Raw genomic sequence first — 15,458 nt, 5'->3', positions numbered from 1 at the left:
CTGCTTACGAGGGGCATAGTGCAGGCCCTGCCTATCCAGGGTCTTAAGTCTCTGTTTATCCTATCTAACAAATTTGCTTTGTGAGCTGGAGCAGTCTCAGCCGTTGCCAATGTTTGTGTTCCCTGCATGGTCAGTTACTCCCAGAAGCTGAGTTCTGAAACATGTAAGTTGTTATTTAGTATAGGTAAAACTGGAACAGAACCAATTATAAGTTGGGTGCATGAGTTGAGCACAAGCTGAATTTCCTGAGACAGTTCTCCTTAGCAAGCACTAGTTATATCCCTGTGTACCATCAAATAGTCAAGATAGTAGTTTGTGCTAGCTTTCTTTCCACAAAAAGAAATAGAACCTGAGTCCACATGTGATTCCATCACTTCCTGTTTGACTTTGGAAAGTTCTTGAGCTCTTTAGTATTTAATTCTCTTACGAAAATCCAAATAACATCTAATAGATGGGAGTGAGTATTATAAAATTTAGCATAGGGGCCAGCGCAGTGGCTCACTTGGTTAATCCTCTGCTGCGGCGCCGGCATCCAATATGGGCACTGGGTTCTAGCTCCAGTTGCTCCTCTTCCAGTCCAGCTCTCTGCTGTGGCCTGGAAAGGCAGTGGAGGATGGCCCAGGTGCTTGGGCCCCTGCACCCGCATGGGAGACCAGGAGGAAGCACCTGGCTCCTGGCTTCAGATTGGCGTAGCTCCGGCCATAGCAGCCATTTGGGGCGTGAACCAACAGAAGGAAGACCTTTCTCTCTGTTTCTCTCTCTCACTGTCTAACTCTATCTGTCAAATAAATAATAAAAATAAATAAATAAAATAAAATTTAGCATAACACATAAATCACTCAATAAATACATATCACTTTTTAAGAGCTATTTTTGTGATGCAAGGATCCCAGAAAAGCTATTGATCTCTGGTAGATTTGTGTAGAGAGGAACTCTACAGGGAATTAAAATGCTGACTGCATGTTTTATTTTCTCCATTGAATTTATATTACAATGAGACAATATAAAGCCAGTGTAGCTATAACCACAATTTTCTACTATCTGTTAGGTCACAGTAAGTACTATAATACTTTTATATAGTTCCTCCTTTAGTATAGCCACTTATATGCCTTAAAGGTAGAAAATTGAGCATATCATCTTACTTCCTACAAACTGTTCCTTTTTATGACTTCCTGATTTCTTTTAATGGTATCATCATTTTCTCAGTAGTTCATGCTTGGAATTATGACAATTTTTGACCAATAAGTTCTCCCTCACCACTACCTACTCATCTTACTTCCTCATTGTCCTCAAAAATCTCTCTGCCATCTCCATTGTCATGGCCATCACCTGGGTTAGTCTTCCTATCTGGTTTTCTCATCTCTTTTCTCAAGAATTTTTCTACCAATTATACATATGTATATAGTTGTCAAGTACATCTTAAACAAACTTTAATAGTAAGCCTGTTCACCCAATTACCTTTGCCTTGGCTCAAACAAGTCTAGTAGCTCCCCATTGCTTGCCAAATAAACTACAGGAAGTCAACACCTACAATTTGACCATACACTGCCTTTCAAACTTTGATTTAATGTTTCAACAGTATGCATTGTCCTTGCCTTTCTCCAAACCATACTCTTGCTTTTTTACCTCAATAAATCTATTATTATCTCTTATACTTTGAAAATGTTAATTTAATTTCACCTATCCAAATTAATATCCTTTAAAGCCTAAAGCAGATGTATCTCTGTAGAAAATTATACAGGAGTTGTACAAACTATGCTTTTTAGAGAAATAAATTTTTACAAAGAAATGTATGAATATAAGAATAGTCAATGAAGTAACAGCCTACTCTGAAGTGCTAATTTGGTAACAAGATCATGTTAACATAGAATCATCGGAATATTAGTGTGAGAAATTATCAGGTAGATGAGAGAGAGACAGAAAGACAGACCTGGGATTCTTCTTTAGTAAGAAGCATGGATGATCAAAGAGGAGAATTGAGCTAGAACCAAGAACAGAATATGCTGAACCATGATATTGGCAAACAGAGAAGATCAGTAAGAGAGTAGTTAGGCTGGTATTGGCTGTAACAGCACAGACTTCTCAGAGGGGCAAATTGTGAGAAGAGTGCATTGCTGCTACTTAGTACTTGGGTTTTCTCTTAGCAGTGATTCTCAAATGTGTTCTCAGACCCTAGAGAGTCCCCAAGATCCTTTCACATATCTGCAAAATCATTTTAACAATAACACTATTACCTGCACTTCTCACTTTGTTGACATAATATGCTATGATAAAAGGCAATGATGGGCCGGCGCCGTGGCTCAACAGGCTAATCCTCCGCCTTGTGGCGCCGGCACACCGGGTTCTAGTCCTGGTCGGGGCGCCGGATGCTGTCCCGGTTGCCCCTCTTCCAGGCCAGCTCTCTGCTGTGGCCAGGGAGTGCAGTGGAGGATGGTCCAAATGCTTGGGCCCTGCACCCCATGGGAGACCAGGAGAAGCACCTGGCTCCTGCCATCGAATCAGCGCGGTGCACCTGCCGCAGCGCGCCGGCCTTGGCAGCCATTGGAGGGTGAACCAACAGCAAAGGAAGACCTTTCTCTCTGTCTCTCTCTCTCTCACTGTCTACTCTGCCTGTCAAAAAAAAAATTTAAAAAAAAGGCAATGATCAGTAAAATCATTGATGCCTTAAGAAAAATCAAGGCAGTCTTACCAAACTGCACAAGTAGTCATTGTGTTCTTCAGTACTGGATAGTCACTAATAATAATAATACAGAGTTTCACTTCATAAAATTCTTGATAAAATAGGAAGAATATTAAATATATTAAATCACAGCACCTAGATACATTTTTTTAAAGTCCCTTGACACAAAATGCATGGTGTATTCATGCTACATATCAGAGGTCAAAGGTTGTCTGAAGAAAATGGACTTCTGGTAGTGAATAAGCCACTTTTTATTTTATTTTTAATTTTTTCCCAAAGAAACCTTTTATCTCAGGAATACAAATTTCATAAGTACAACTTTAGGAATATAGTGATTCTTCCCACCATACCCACCCTCCCACCTGCACTTCCACCCCTCCTCCTCATACCTCTCCCATTCCCACTCCCATTCTCCACTAAGATTAATTTTCAATTAACTTTATACACAGAAGACCAACTCTGTACTAAGTAAAGATTTCAACAATCTGCGCGCACACACATTAAAAAACTGAGAACAAGTTTTACAGTTAACTCTCATAATATAACTCATTGAGGACAGAGGTCATGCATGGGAAGTTAGTGCACAGTGACTCCTGTTGTTAATTTAACAATTAACACTCTTATGTACAATGTCAATGACCACCTGAGGCTTTTGACATGAGCTTCCTAAGCTATGGAAGCCTTTTGAATCCACAAACTTCATCAGTATTTAGACAAGGCCAAAGCAAAGTGGAAATCAAGCCACTTTTTAAAAGGAACACCACTTTTTACTTACAAGACTGACAAACTACAGTTATTCAAACTTGGGTATCTGACAGACATTTTCACAAAAATGAGTGAAGTGAGCCAATTAGTTCAAGGAAAACAACTTATATCAACTACTGCTATGATAAAATTTGAGTTTTCAAGCAAAATTTAGAATTTTGGAAAATGTATATGCACTCCTATGAATCTGATAACTTCAAAGATACAGAAGATATTTCTAACTCAATGAACCACCAATTTTCAAATGGCCAAATGCATGATGTTACAAAATAATGCATATGTAAAAGTCCATTTAACGTTTAAGATAAACCAGTGGATTTTAATGTAAGAATGTTCAAAATGTACATCTATACAGTTTCAGATGCCATGCTGCTACTAACATTTAAGAAACTGTCACTGCACAATTTTGATAGTACAATATCAAAGAAGAATGATACCTTTAAATTATCTATTTATTTATTCTTATTTAAAAGGCAATTACCTTTAAATGTTTATTTTATGTAAATTATTTATTGATTGACTTAAATAAACTACCTTTGTTTATTAATTGATTGATATTTTGAAGGCAAAGAGAGAGAGATCTTCCATCCACTGATTCACTCTCCAAATGCCTTCAATAGCCAGGAGTGGGTCAAGCAGAACACAGGAACCCAGATCGCAATCTGAGTCTCCCGTGTATGTAGCAGGACCTAAACACTTGAGATATCAGCAGCTACCTTCCAGGATGTGCTTTTACTGGAAACTGGAATCAGAAGTGGAGCCAGGACTCAAACCCAGGCACTCCAGTGTGGGATACAGGCATCCCAAGGAGTGTCCTAACTGCTGCATGGAAGGACCACTCCCACAATTACCTTTAAAAAAAAAAAATTTTATTTGTTTACTTGAAAGTCAGAGTTACAGAGAGGCAGAGGCGGGGGGGGGGGTGTCTTCCATCCACTAGTTTGCTCCCTAGAAAGCCGCAATGGCTGGAGCTGAGCCGATTCGAAACCAGAAGCCAGGAGCCTCTTCTGGGTCTCCCACGCGGGTGCAGGGATCCAAGGACTTGGGCCTTCTTCCACTGCTTTCCAAGGCCATAACAGACAGCTGGATCAGAAGTGGAGCAGCCAGTTCTGGAACCAGCGCCCAGATGGGATGCTGGTACTGTAGGCTGCAGCTTTATCTGTTACGCCACAGCGCTGGCCTCCACAATTACCTTTTTTAAAATCTGTAAAATACTATTTCCTTTTCCAGTTTTTTATGTGTGTACGGCTGAATTTTATCCATTTATTTCACCCAAGACAATGTGTCACAACAGGTTGAATATAGAAGCAAATACGAGAATCAGGCTGTCCTCTACCAAGCCAGATGTTGAAGAGACTTGGAAAAATGTAGAGCCCTCTTGAGTATCTTTGAAAGCAGCCAGGCCTCGGTTGTGAAGTCCAAGGTCTCCTGCACAATAAAAGCACATATGTTGGTCTCTGAAACAGAAAAAAAGAAAGAAGAAAGAAATATGTCATATTTTTAAGAGTGTAATACATCTTGAGACAAAATCTTAACAACTTCTGTCCCTGACTGCCCAGGGCAGTTGCCTTTAGGCTGAGGAAGGAAATGGGTCCTCCTGTGGATAAATGGCTAGGATTTTCTAACCCAGAAATTAATCAACTCTATCTTGAAGGAAAGGAGCAGAAGATCGAATGAAGTTAGGATTATTTACATTCCCTGGTTTAATGATATCTAGCCCAAATTAAACTTTATTTGGTCACAGTTCTTTTTTTTATTTTATTTTATTTATTTTTTGACAGGCAGAGTGGACAGTGAGAGAGAGAGACAGAGAGAAAAGCCTTCCTTTGCCGTTGGTACACCCTCCAATGGCCGCCGCGGCCGGCGCACTGCGGCCGGCACACCGCACTGATTCGATGGCAGGAGCCAGGTGCTTCTCCTGGTCTCCCATGGGGTGCAGGGCCCAAGCACTTGGGCCATCCTCCAGTGCACTCCCTGGCCGGTTATAGTTCTGTTATTTCTCTCTCAAGGCAATTTCTAGAAGACAATGTGGGCTGGAATTAATAACAATAAAACTCCCAAACTAAATACAACAGGTGAATTTTAGTGTTGAGGTCCTAAGTTTTTGAATCATATCCCTTCCAGTTAAAAGAACACAATGATCTTCCTGATAGTTAAGCAATCAGGGTGGTCGAATATCCCAATATGTCATTTGAGTATGTCATGTATCAATATCATTTGCTTGGGATATAATTGGGAGTTAAAAGCATAGGCTTCAGGGAACTGTGGTACTAGTTTTGATTTTGATTTAGAAGAGAGACTGCTAAAATATAGAATAAATATAGAAAATGGAGAAGGGTTATGACGTTGATGGTGAGGAGGAGACCCAGAGAGAGACTATATTATGTTTAGAAAGTTTTAGGAAAGGGAACTTACATGATCAGCCCAAATTTAGTTCACTATCTGAAATAATTTCCTTTGTATAAATTGAATTAGACTTTGGAGATTTCTCTTTCATGAATGAATGTCGCTCCCCCTCTTCTCGTATTTGCTCCTCTTCGTGGAGGAACAACACAGGACCCTGCGCTGTTCTTTCGTCTGCTCGGCCCTCCCCGGGTTTGCTGCTGGTTCTTCCCGGGTTGGCTACTATCCCTTCCACCTCCGTGGAAGGGCAGTTCCCCCTGGCCACATTCCCCACTTCCGCAGGGGAGCGGCACTCCGCCGGCCGGCTCTCTGGGGGGCTGCACAGGCGTTCCCCTTAGATGTTCCCCTTAGATGTTCCTGGTGCATGCCATCTCTCTCCTCCTTTATAGTCCTCCTCCGCCAATCCCAACTCGGCTGCCCACATGCCGAGTACGCTGCTCTCCTCCAATCAGTAGCAAGTCCTACAGTTTATTGGTTGAACTGGAGGCAGCTGTGTGGAAGCTGTTTACTTCTCTCCCAGCGCCATATTGTGGGAGAGCAGATGCATAGAATAAGTCTTAATTCCAGTAACTCAGTCTAGTCCGGTTTGCTCCCCACAGATCCCCCTTTCTTTTTATTTTTGGCGTTGATACGCGCCTGTCTTCGGTGTCCCGCGGCACACACTCTGCTCTACTTGCTAGAGTTGCCACAGGTTCTTATAAGTCCTATCAGGCAAACCGAATCTGGGTCCTCTCTTCGCCATGTTGTGAGGAGGTTTTTAGGCGCTGATGCGTGCCTGTGTTCGGTGCCCTGCAGCCCATGCTCTGCTCTGCCTGCAGGGGCTTACAAGCCCTAACAATCAGGCAAACCGAATCCAAGCCTTCTCATTGCCATATTGTGGGGGAGACTTATTAGTGTTGGTTCGTGCCTATCTTCGGTGACCTGCAGCTCCTAAGTTGCTAGCGGCCCGCAGGTGCTCATCGCCTCACTTAATCAGACAGACCGAATCCAAGCTTTCTAATTGCAGTATTGTGGGGAGGCCTTACTGATGTTAATTCGTGCCTGTCTTCGGTGACCTGCAGCGCATAAGCTGCTAGCCACCCAGGTGCTCATCGCCTCACTTAATCAGGCAGACCGAATCCAAGCTCTCACATTGCAGTGTTGTAGGGAGGCCTTTCTATTTCTCTATTTCTCTATCTCCGGGCATTCCTATTTCTCCCATTTTACTTCTATCTTCCAGCATTCCTATTTCTCTTTTACTTCTAAACTTCTGTTTCTCTTATCCCTGCGGCTTCCCGGCGGCGCTCGCCCCGAGGCTGCTTCTCGGCACCTCGCCCCGCGGCAGCTTCACGGCTCTGCGCGGCTTCCCGGCGCCTCGCCCCGCCGGCGGGTTCCCGGCTCTGCGCGCACGCTCCGCGGTCTCCACGCACTTCGCGCCCGCACCACGGCCTTGCGCCAGCCCCGCGTTTCCTATCTGTTCACGCCCCGTGCTCTCTCTGCACGCGGCGGCTTCCGCGAATGTTTCCGCCACTACCGGCATTCAGTCCAAGTTCCCCGGACTAACCTGGCGAATCCTGGCGGCCCACGTCTCTGCCTCTGGTTCCAGATCTTCGCCTCTTGCTCCCCAGGGTGACTTGAAGAATTCCAAGATGGCTTGGCCTGCACTCGCGGCTTCATCCTCCCTAACATTTTTCTCTACCCGGTGTGTTTCCCTAAGTTTTCTTCCAACAATATTCCTCCCTCATTTCTCCTGGCCTACTCCCCACAGTCCGTATCCAAGTCTAAGTTTCTTATAGGTTTCACTTTCACTTTCAACCTGCAGTCCGTACCTGAGTCTAAGTTTCTTCTTGCTTTCACTTTAAATCCTAACTTCTTTCCCACAGTCCGTATCCGAGTCCAAGCCTCCTCCAGGTTTCACTTTCGCTTTCAATCTCCTAGCTTCCCCGCCATAGTCTGCATCCGAGTCTATGAAAGCTTTCACTTTCGCTTTCAATCCTAACTTCTTTCCCACAGTCCATATCCAAGTCTATGCCTAGGCTTTCAATAGCTTCTTCCGGCACCTTTCTCGTCCGGCTTTTCCCTAGGCTGTTTGCTAGTCTCTCTCTCCGGTATTTTCCCATTTCTTTCCTCCTAGGTTTCCTATCCGTCCTAGGTTTCCTATCCGAGTCACGGCACCATTATGTCGCTCCCCCTCTTCGTGGAGGAACGACACAGGACCCTGCGCTGTTCTTTCGTCTGCTCGGCCCTCCCCGGGTTTGCTGCTGGTTCTTCCCGGGTTGGCTACTATCCCTTCCACCTCCGTGGAAGGGCAGTTCCCCCTGGCCACATTCCCCACTTCCGCAGGGGAGCGGCACTCCGCCGGCCGGCTCTCTGGGGGGCTGCACAGGCGTTCCCCTTAGATGTTCCCCTTAGATGTTCCTGGTGCATGCCATCTCTCTCCTCCTTTATAGTCCTCCTCCGCCAATCCCAACTCGGCTGCCCACATGCCGAGTACGCTGCTCTCCTCCAATCAGTAGCAAGTCCTACAGTTTATTGGTTGAACTGGAGGCAGCTGTGTGGAAGCTGTTTACTTCTCTCCCAGTGCCATATTGTGGGAGAGCAGATGCATAGAATAAGTCTTAATTCCAGTAACTCAGTCTAGTCCGGTTTGCTCCCCACAAATGAACATCTGTGTATCAGTTCAAATGGTTTGAAGTTTGCCAGACTAGTCGTGCTTGGTTAAAGTGAGAGACGATGGGCTGATGTCAAGGAAAAATGGAGAACATAGTTTAGGTGGAAGATAGGGTTTGATGTAAAGTGGAGGGCCGTATTATTTTTATAGGGGAATTCATGAGAGCATCGGGTGTTTTGTTGTTTTTTTTTGTTTTGTTTTTGTTTTTGTTTTGTTTTCTGGCTGTCAGTCATAGGTTGGTCTCAGCTTCTAAAGACCCTGACTTCCTAGGCAGGTGCTTGTCTCTACAGGCAGTTCTCAGCATAGCAGCTTGCTTCCTCAAAAGCAGAAGTCAGTGATAGAGAGTGAGTCTGCTTGGAGGATGGATTCTTACATAATACAACATAATCGTTGGAGTGACCTTTCATCACATTTACAATATATGGTCATGTAATAATGGGAGTAGCATCCTATCACGTTGGCTATATTCTTCTGGTTGCAAACAATGCATGGGTTCCACATAGACTCAAGTGGAGGGGTTTAAAGGAAGTATTAGTACCAGAAGACGGGTCATTGAGAGTTACTTAAGCATCTGTCACATTGTCTAATGCTGGAGGGAAACTGGTGAATCTGTTCTCCTCTTCTTCACTCAGACAATTTTTGGTGATTTCTGAGTAGACATCCAAGATCTAGTAAAACAAGCCCGGGTTGTCTGCAGCAAAGTCCAGATTGGTAATACACCCTTGAATTGCCTTTTGTTCCTTTTATGCTCTGGCCTTCCCAGTCCTCCACACCCACTCACTCAGATATTCTCCCAAAATCAACTACCTGCACACAAGTTATTGTCTGAGATCCTGATTTCTAAGGAAAACCAGGGTAAGATTGAGGGAGTAAATAAACCTGTATAAATGGCACAGATAGGAGGGATGGTAGGCAGGAGGTCCTCCTTCCCTGAGAGAATTATCCCCTTCCCATATATTTCTCTGGCCTTTTTTTTAATGAGGTGGTACTAAAACTTTGTGGATTTTCCACAATTTTCAACATGCAACATCTTAACTTTTTCTTCTGCAAAGCTAGAGTTGGCCCCAGATGAGACATTGGGCTGGGCTGGCAAGTAGAGCTCAAGTATTTTTTGCTGGAGAGAAAAAACTTCATCAAGTATGAACATGTCAGAGCTTAACAGGTTAAAAAAAAACCAGCAACAGGAATTTCTGAATACAAGGGACAAAACCATACAGAACATTTATCATGCAAAAAAGCACTAATTTCTTCAATTATCTTTATTTCCATGGTGCCTGCCACCTCCAATGGTGACTGTCATTCACTCTACTCTGGTTGAGTAACTATCATCTACTCTACTCTGGCCAAGTTATTTGTTAGATCACAAAGGTGAAATGAAATGACTGTCAGGTTATATGTTTGGTGGGAGGAGGGATGGAATTACAAAGAAAGGGATATCATGACCCTTGGGGAAAGAGTTATGAGGAAAGAAAACCAACGAGTACTTAAGTAAAGGATTTGAGTCAGAGTCAGCCAGACACCATGTCTAACACAGTGAGCTAGGATGATCCTCACATAACACTTGTGAAATGATTGCCCTAAGATTACACTGGCTGATGGTCAGAGTTCTCATTTCCTTTTCTTAGAATTAGATGGTGCTCTTTGAAATGTCTAAAGATAGGTGACTACCACTGGTTAAGTGCTTTGCATGGACAGTCCCGGTAGTGAGCTAAGTGCTTTGCATGTGATTTCACAACATCTTTATGAGGATAGATGCTATTATTATCCATCTCCCTAAGTGTGGGGAAACTATTAACCCCAGTTTGGATATTGAGTAACTTTCCCAAGGTCACACAGTTAGTGAATGACAGAGCCAAGGGCCAGCCTCATGACTGTTGACAGAAAGCTCAAGCCTTTAATCACTACATCACACTGCTGCCTCCAGTTTCAAAACAGGAAAATTCAGATTTTTAATATATAGAAAGCATTTTTCCATATCTTAGTCTCTTAAACTAGTGTTTTAAAAATTGTTTTCTTCTTTAGAAAATCACTGCTTATCTGAAGTGACAGAAAGCACGTTAGTGGTTACCTGAGAATGGGAGGGGCCTCCGAGGGACAAGAAGGAGGCATCGCGAAGTGGCACATGTAGAAACATGTTCACTATAGCTGGAGGTTCATGATGGCTTTATGGCTGCACACATATCTCAAAAGTTATCAAACTACACATTTGAAAAATGTACAGTTTGTCAATTATACCTCTTCGTACAGAAAAGGAAGTAAAAGTAGGCATCTAGAAGAAGTTAAAATGGCTTTTCCAGGATTAGCCAGAGAGGTGATAGCAGAGACAGGATTTAAAAAAACAAGTTTTTAAGATGCTTACATAAGATTTGTTTTTCTCTTAATTCGGTAAATTATTTCCACATGGTTTCAAAAAGGATTTGAAAAGTCACAAAACACAGCAGAATACTGCTATGTTGTGTTTAATCAGAACTTTGGATTAATTTACATATCTCAGCTGGGCACTGGAAATCCATGTGAATTCATTTTATGAAAAAACTTAAATGCACCTTTTCAGAAGTTTATTATCATCAAATTGAATCTACTGGAACTTTTTTTGCTGTTGTCACTAGAAATTCTGTAGTTGTATGGCCAGCAGGGGGCAACTAAAAACCGGAATCTTGCACAGGAGAACAAGTTAAAATTAGAGACTACCAAAAAAAAATTTATTAGAAACTACCTGTTAGCATTCTCAGTCATGTAGGAGAGCTTAAATCCTTCTATAATGATAATTAACACCTAGCCAAACCTTCTCACACATCAAATTTGTGAGGATAATTGGAACACTCTCCTAAGTAGACAGATTACAAAACCTTCTTATGAGGTTTATATGTGGCAGATTGTTTTGGCTAGTTTTTGTTCAGCCTGTAAGATTCTTTGCAAAAATGTACATATGTTATAATCAGTGAGTTTTACCATACATTGATTTATTCCTGTAGATTATTTTAGGATTCATTGTTTTCACTCAATATTCTAAAATCACATTGCATAGGATCTTATTCCTAAGTTAAAATACAATATCGTATAATTTCTTAACCTTCATTTATCATGACTAATTTTTAAGCATGTTGTTTTACTCAAGATTCTCCAGAGAAATTAAATAAACAGTGTATATATAAATATACATATAGGTACATAGAGCTAGATGTTTATTTTAAGGAATTGCAGCACATGATTATAGAGACTTGGAAGAAATTCAGTTTGTGCTCAAAGACAGTCTCTTGGCAGGAGTCCTTCTTGGTCCAAGGGGGTCAGTCTTGGTTCAATTAAGTCCTTCAACTGGATGAATAAGGTTCACCTGTGTTACAGAGAGTACTCTGTACTCAAAGTCCACTGATATAAATGTTAACCTCACCAAAAACCACCTTTACAGAAGCATCCAGAATAATGTTTAACCATATATGTCACAATAGCCCAGCCAAACTGACACATAAAATTAACTGTCACAGTTGTCCTATTTCTTTCTATCACACCTCAGAGTTAGAAGAGATCTATCTGATCAGATAAACCAACCCTCCTCCTAACACAAATGCAGCGCCTGGGACAAAGAAAATATTCAGCAAATGTGTTCTGATTTGAACTGAACTGAATTTATATGAATTGAAGTAAATATTGCTAATGGTGGCTGGGTTCTCCCAGGGCTCCAGTGTGGTACTGGGAGATCATGTGGGGCAGAGGTTAAGTGTGAGCTCTGGAGTCAGATTGTCCATCCTCACGTAATGGCTTCCCTGCTTACTTTTAATGTAACCTCAGATGAACTATTTTGCTAAGCCTCCACTTCCTCAAATATGCAAAGAAAATAATCATAATAGCTATTTATGGTAAATGTTGCTGTTTAAATAGTATTCAGTTCTCTTTCCCTGCGGGGCACACAGGTTGACTATTTCTCAACAACCTTGTGATTGGATGGGGCCATGTGACTTGATCTGGCCACTGAAATATTGAAGAATCGACCTGTGTCACTTTCAGGAAGAGGCAGCAAAGGCCAGTATCAGAGTCCCCAGTCTTTCCTCCCTTGCTGTGGCAATCACAGAAAGAGATTCATGTTAAGATGGCGGTACCACAAGGCTGAAGCAGCCTGAATCACCATGTCATTACACGAGGACAGTTCCCTGGAGAGCTGCCCACATCCAGAGCCAACTTTCTGAGGGCAAGAAATAAATATGTTCAGTTAAACAATGGACTTTTTTTTCAACTGCAGTCTAACCTGGACTCTTCTGATGTATTGTCTCATAAAGTTGTTTTCAGGATTTAATCAGATATTGTATGGAAACTGCTTGTTTGAGAAGCAATAAGAATTCAAATGTTGTAATTATGTTGATTGGATTATATCATCTTTGACTATAAAATTTTGGTCTGCGTTTGATGATTATAAAATTCAAAATCCATTCAAATGAGAGTACTGTACCACGCAACTTGTACTTAAAGTATTTCAATTCTTTAAACTTCTCTTGGAAACTGTCAGGCACACAGTGAGAACTTGTGAATGAAGGAACACATCCTCCCCCTATTTTTAGATGATCCTCTGGGTTTTTTTATTCTCTTATTGTAAAACTTTTTCCACTTATTTTTCTAGACCTACATTCTCGTTAAGCAACAATTTTGTGTAGAGTTATCTAAAAAAATTAGTATGCTCCTATAATTAATGGGGCTTACGTAATGATAACTACTCATTGTTTTAACTTTTCTTTAAATTCAGAATCAGTTGACAAGAAGTTAGGAAGAGAAAGAAAGAAAGAGAGAGGAAGAATCAACTGTTCACTGATAAAGCTGCTGGCACATTAGGAGTTCAATTGTCCAAAACAGCCACAATCAGGTTTTTCAGTTCTCCTCAAGCCCAGATGGGAGATGACTCACCAGAGGAGAATTTGGGTCTGCAAGTCTGGGAAATGTAAGCACAATCTCTGTTTCACACTCAATGAGGTCAAAGCAGAAAGAACGAGAGGCCTCTGACTAGGCAGGATTGGGTCTCGATCATGTAGTTTATCACATATAAGGAGGAAGAGAGGAGACTACAATCCATTGTGGATGAGCAGATTTGAAAAAGAAGGCAAGAAGGGTTAGGCCTTTTTGTCTTCTCCTCAAATCATAAGTTAATAAAATGCTTCTACTTGAGGAAGAAAGAAAGATGGAAGTCACCATGGAGGTGGCAACTTTGGGAAGTGCTTAGGCCATGAAGGGAGAGCCTGCGTGGTGTTAGTTCCCTTCTAGATGAGCCCAAGAGACACTTCACTCCCTCTACCATGCAGGTAAGAGTGAAAACAACAGTCTCTTATGATCCTTTGTACTTGTGTCAGTTGTGAAATTATTCTTTCACTTTATGAATCCAAGTCTTCTTTCCTTTTCTCTTGGCCCAGCTAAGGATTTGTCAATTTTAGATTTTTTTTTCAGGAAACCAACTCTTGGGTTCTTTGACTCTTATTTTGTTTTATATTTTCTATTTCACTTATTTCTGTTTCTATTTGTTACTTCTTTCCTTATGCTAAAGTTGAGCTTAGTTTTTTTCTTGTCCTAGTTTCTTGAGGTGTAAATGTAGGTTCCAATTCTTTTAAATTTTTATTTATTTTTACTTGAGAGGGGGAGAGAGACAGACAGATTCCATTTGCTGGTTTTTTCCCAAAATTCATTCAAAGGCCCCGGACTTGGGGCAAAAGCTAGGATCCAGGAACTCATTTCAGATTTTCCACACGGATGGCAAGGACACAGCTATTTGAGTCATCATCTGCTGCACACAGGGTGCACATTGGCAAGAATCTGCGATCAAGAATGGCGCTGACCGGGCCAGCGTCATGGCTCACTTGGTAAATCCTCTGCTTCCGGCGCCGGCATCCAATATGGGTGCCGGGTTCTAGTCTCGGTTGCTCCTCTTCCAGTCCAGCTTTCTGCTGTGGCCCGGGAGTGCAGTGGAGGATGGCCCAAGTGCTTGGGACCTGCACCTGCATGGGAGACCAGGAGGAGGCACCTGGCTCCTGGCTTTGGATCAGCGCAGTGCGCCAGCCGTAGCAGCCATTTGGGGGAGTGAACCAACGGAAGGAAGACCTTTCTCTCTCTCTCTCTCTTTCTGTCTGACTCTGTCAAAAAAAAAAAAAAAAAAAAAAAAAAAAAAAAAGAATGGAGCTGACCAGTTCGAGACCTGACTGCTCCACTTCCAATCCAGCTCTCTGCAATGGCCTGGGAAAGTAGTAGAAGATGGCCCAAGTCCTTGGGCCCCTGCATCCACGTGGGAGACCAGAAAAGGCTCCAGGCTCCTGTCTTCGAATCTGCGCCGCTCTGGTTGTTGTGGCCAACAGGGGAATGAACCAGCAGATGGAAGACCTCTCTCTCTCTCTCTCTCTCCCCCTCTCCCTCTGCCTCTGCCTCTGCCTCTGCCTCTCTTTCTTTTGCTGTATAACTCTGAATTTCAAGTAAATAAGTAAATCTTAAAAAAAAAAAAAAAAAAGAATGGAGCTGAGACTTGAAACCCAGGAACTCTGATATAGGATGCAGGAGTCCTGACCAGCATCTTAATTACCAGACCCAATGCCCACCCAATTTTTTTTTAATGAGCTGTTTATCAGTTTATCAGTATCAGAACTTTCTTCTTTGTACTGATTGTGTGGCATCTTACAGTTTTGATATGTTACATTTATATTTTTGTCTTTGTAGAAAAGTACAGTTTCTTCTTTGACCTAATGATTATTCAAAAGTGTGTTAATTTCTGTGTGTTTTTCATCTTCCAAATTTATTGTACAATTAATTTCTGTTTGTTTCCATTGTAGTCAGAAAAGATGTTTGATGTGACTTCAACCTGCTTAAATTTTTTAGTTAGTTTTGTGGTAAACATATGTTCTAACCCAGAGAATGATCTGTGTCTGCTTGAGAAGAATTTGTTTCTGCTACTGCTGGGTGGAATGTTCTATTTATATATGTGAAGTTCATTTGCAA

The 15,458-nt window shown here is 42.0% G+C and overlaps 1 long non-coding RNA gene across 1 annotated transcript in view; it reads right to left on the bottom strand.

Moving 5' to 3' along the window:
- Nucleotides 1-4,292: 4,292 nt before the first annotated feature.
- The window catches only part of LOC138844399 (uncharacterized), a 28,894-nt gene continuing 17,728 nt past the window's right edge, over nt 4,293-15,458 (bottom strand). Inside the window, exon 2 of the long non-coding RNA XR_011380172.1 lies at nt 4,293-4,902. This is a non-coding gene — a long non-coding RNA (uncharacterized lncRNA). The remainder of the gene's footprint in view (nt 4,903-15,458) is intronic.

This window comes from Oryctolagus cuniculus, chromosome 11 (assembly GCF_964237555.1).
Source record: "Oryctolagus cuniculus chromosome 11, mOryCun1.1, whole genome shotgun sequence".
Lineage (NCBI taxonomy): Eukaryota > Metazoa > Chordata > Mammalia > Lagomorpha > Leporidae > Oryctolagus > Oryctolagus cuniculus.
This window is presented reverse-complemented; position numbering and strand designations above follow the sequence as displayed.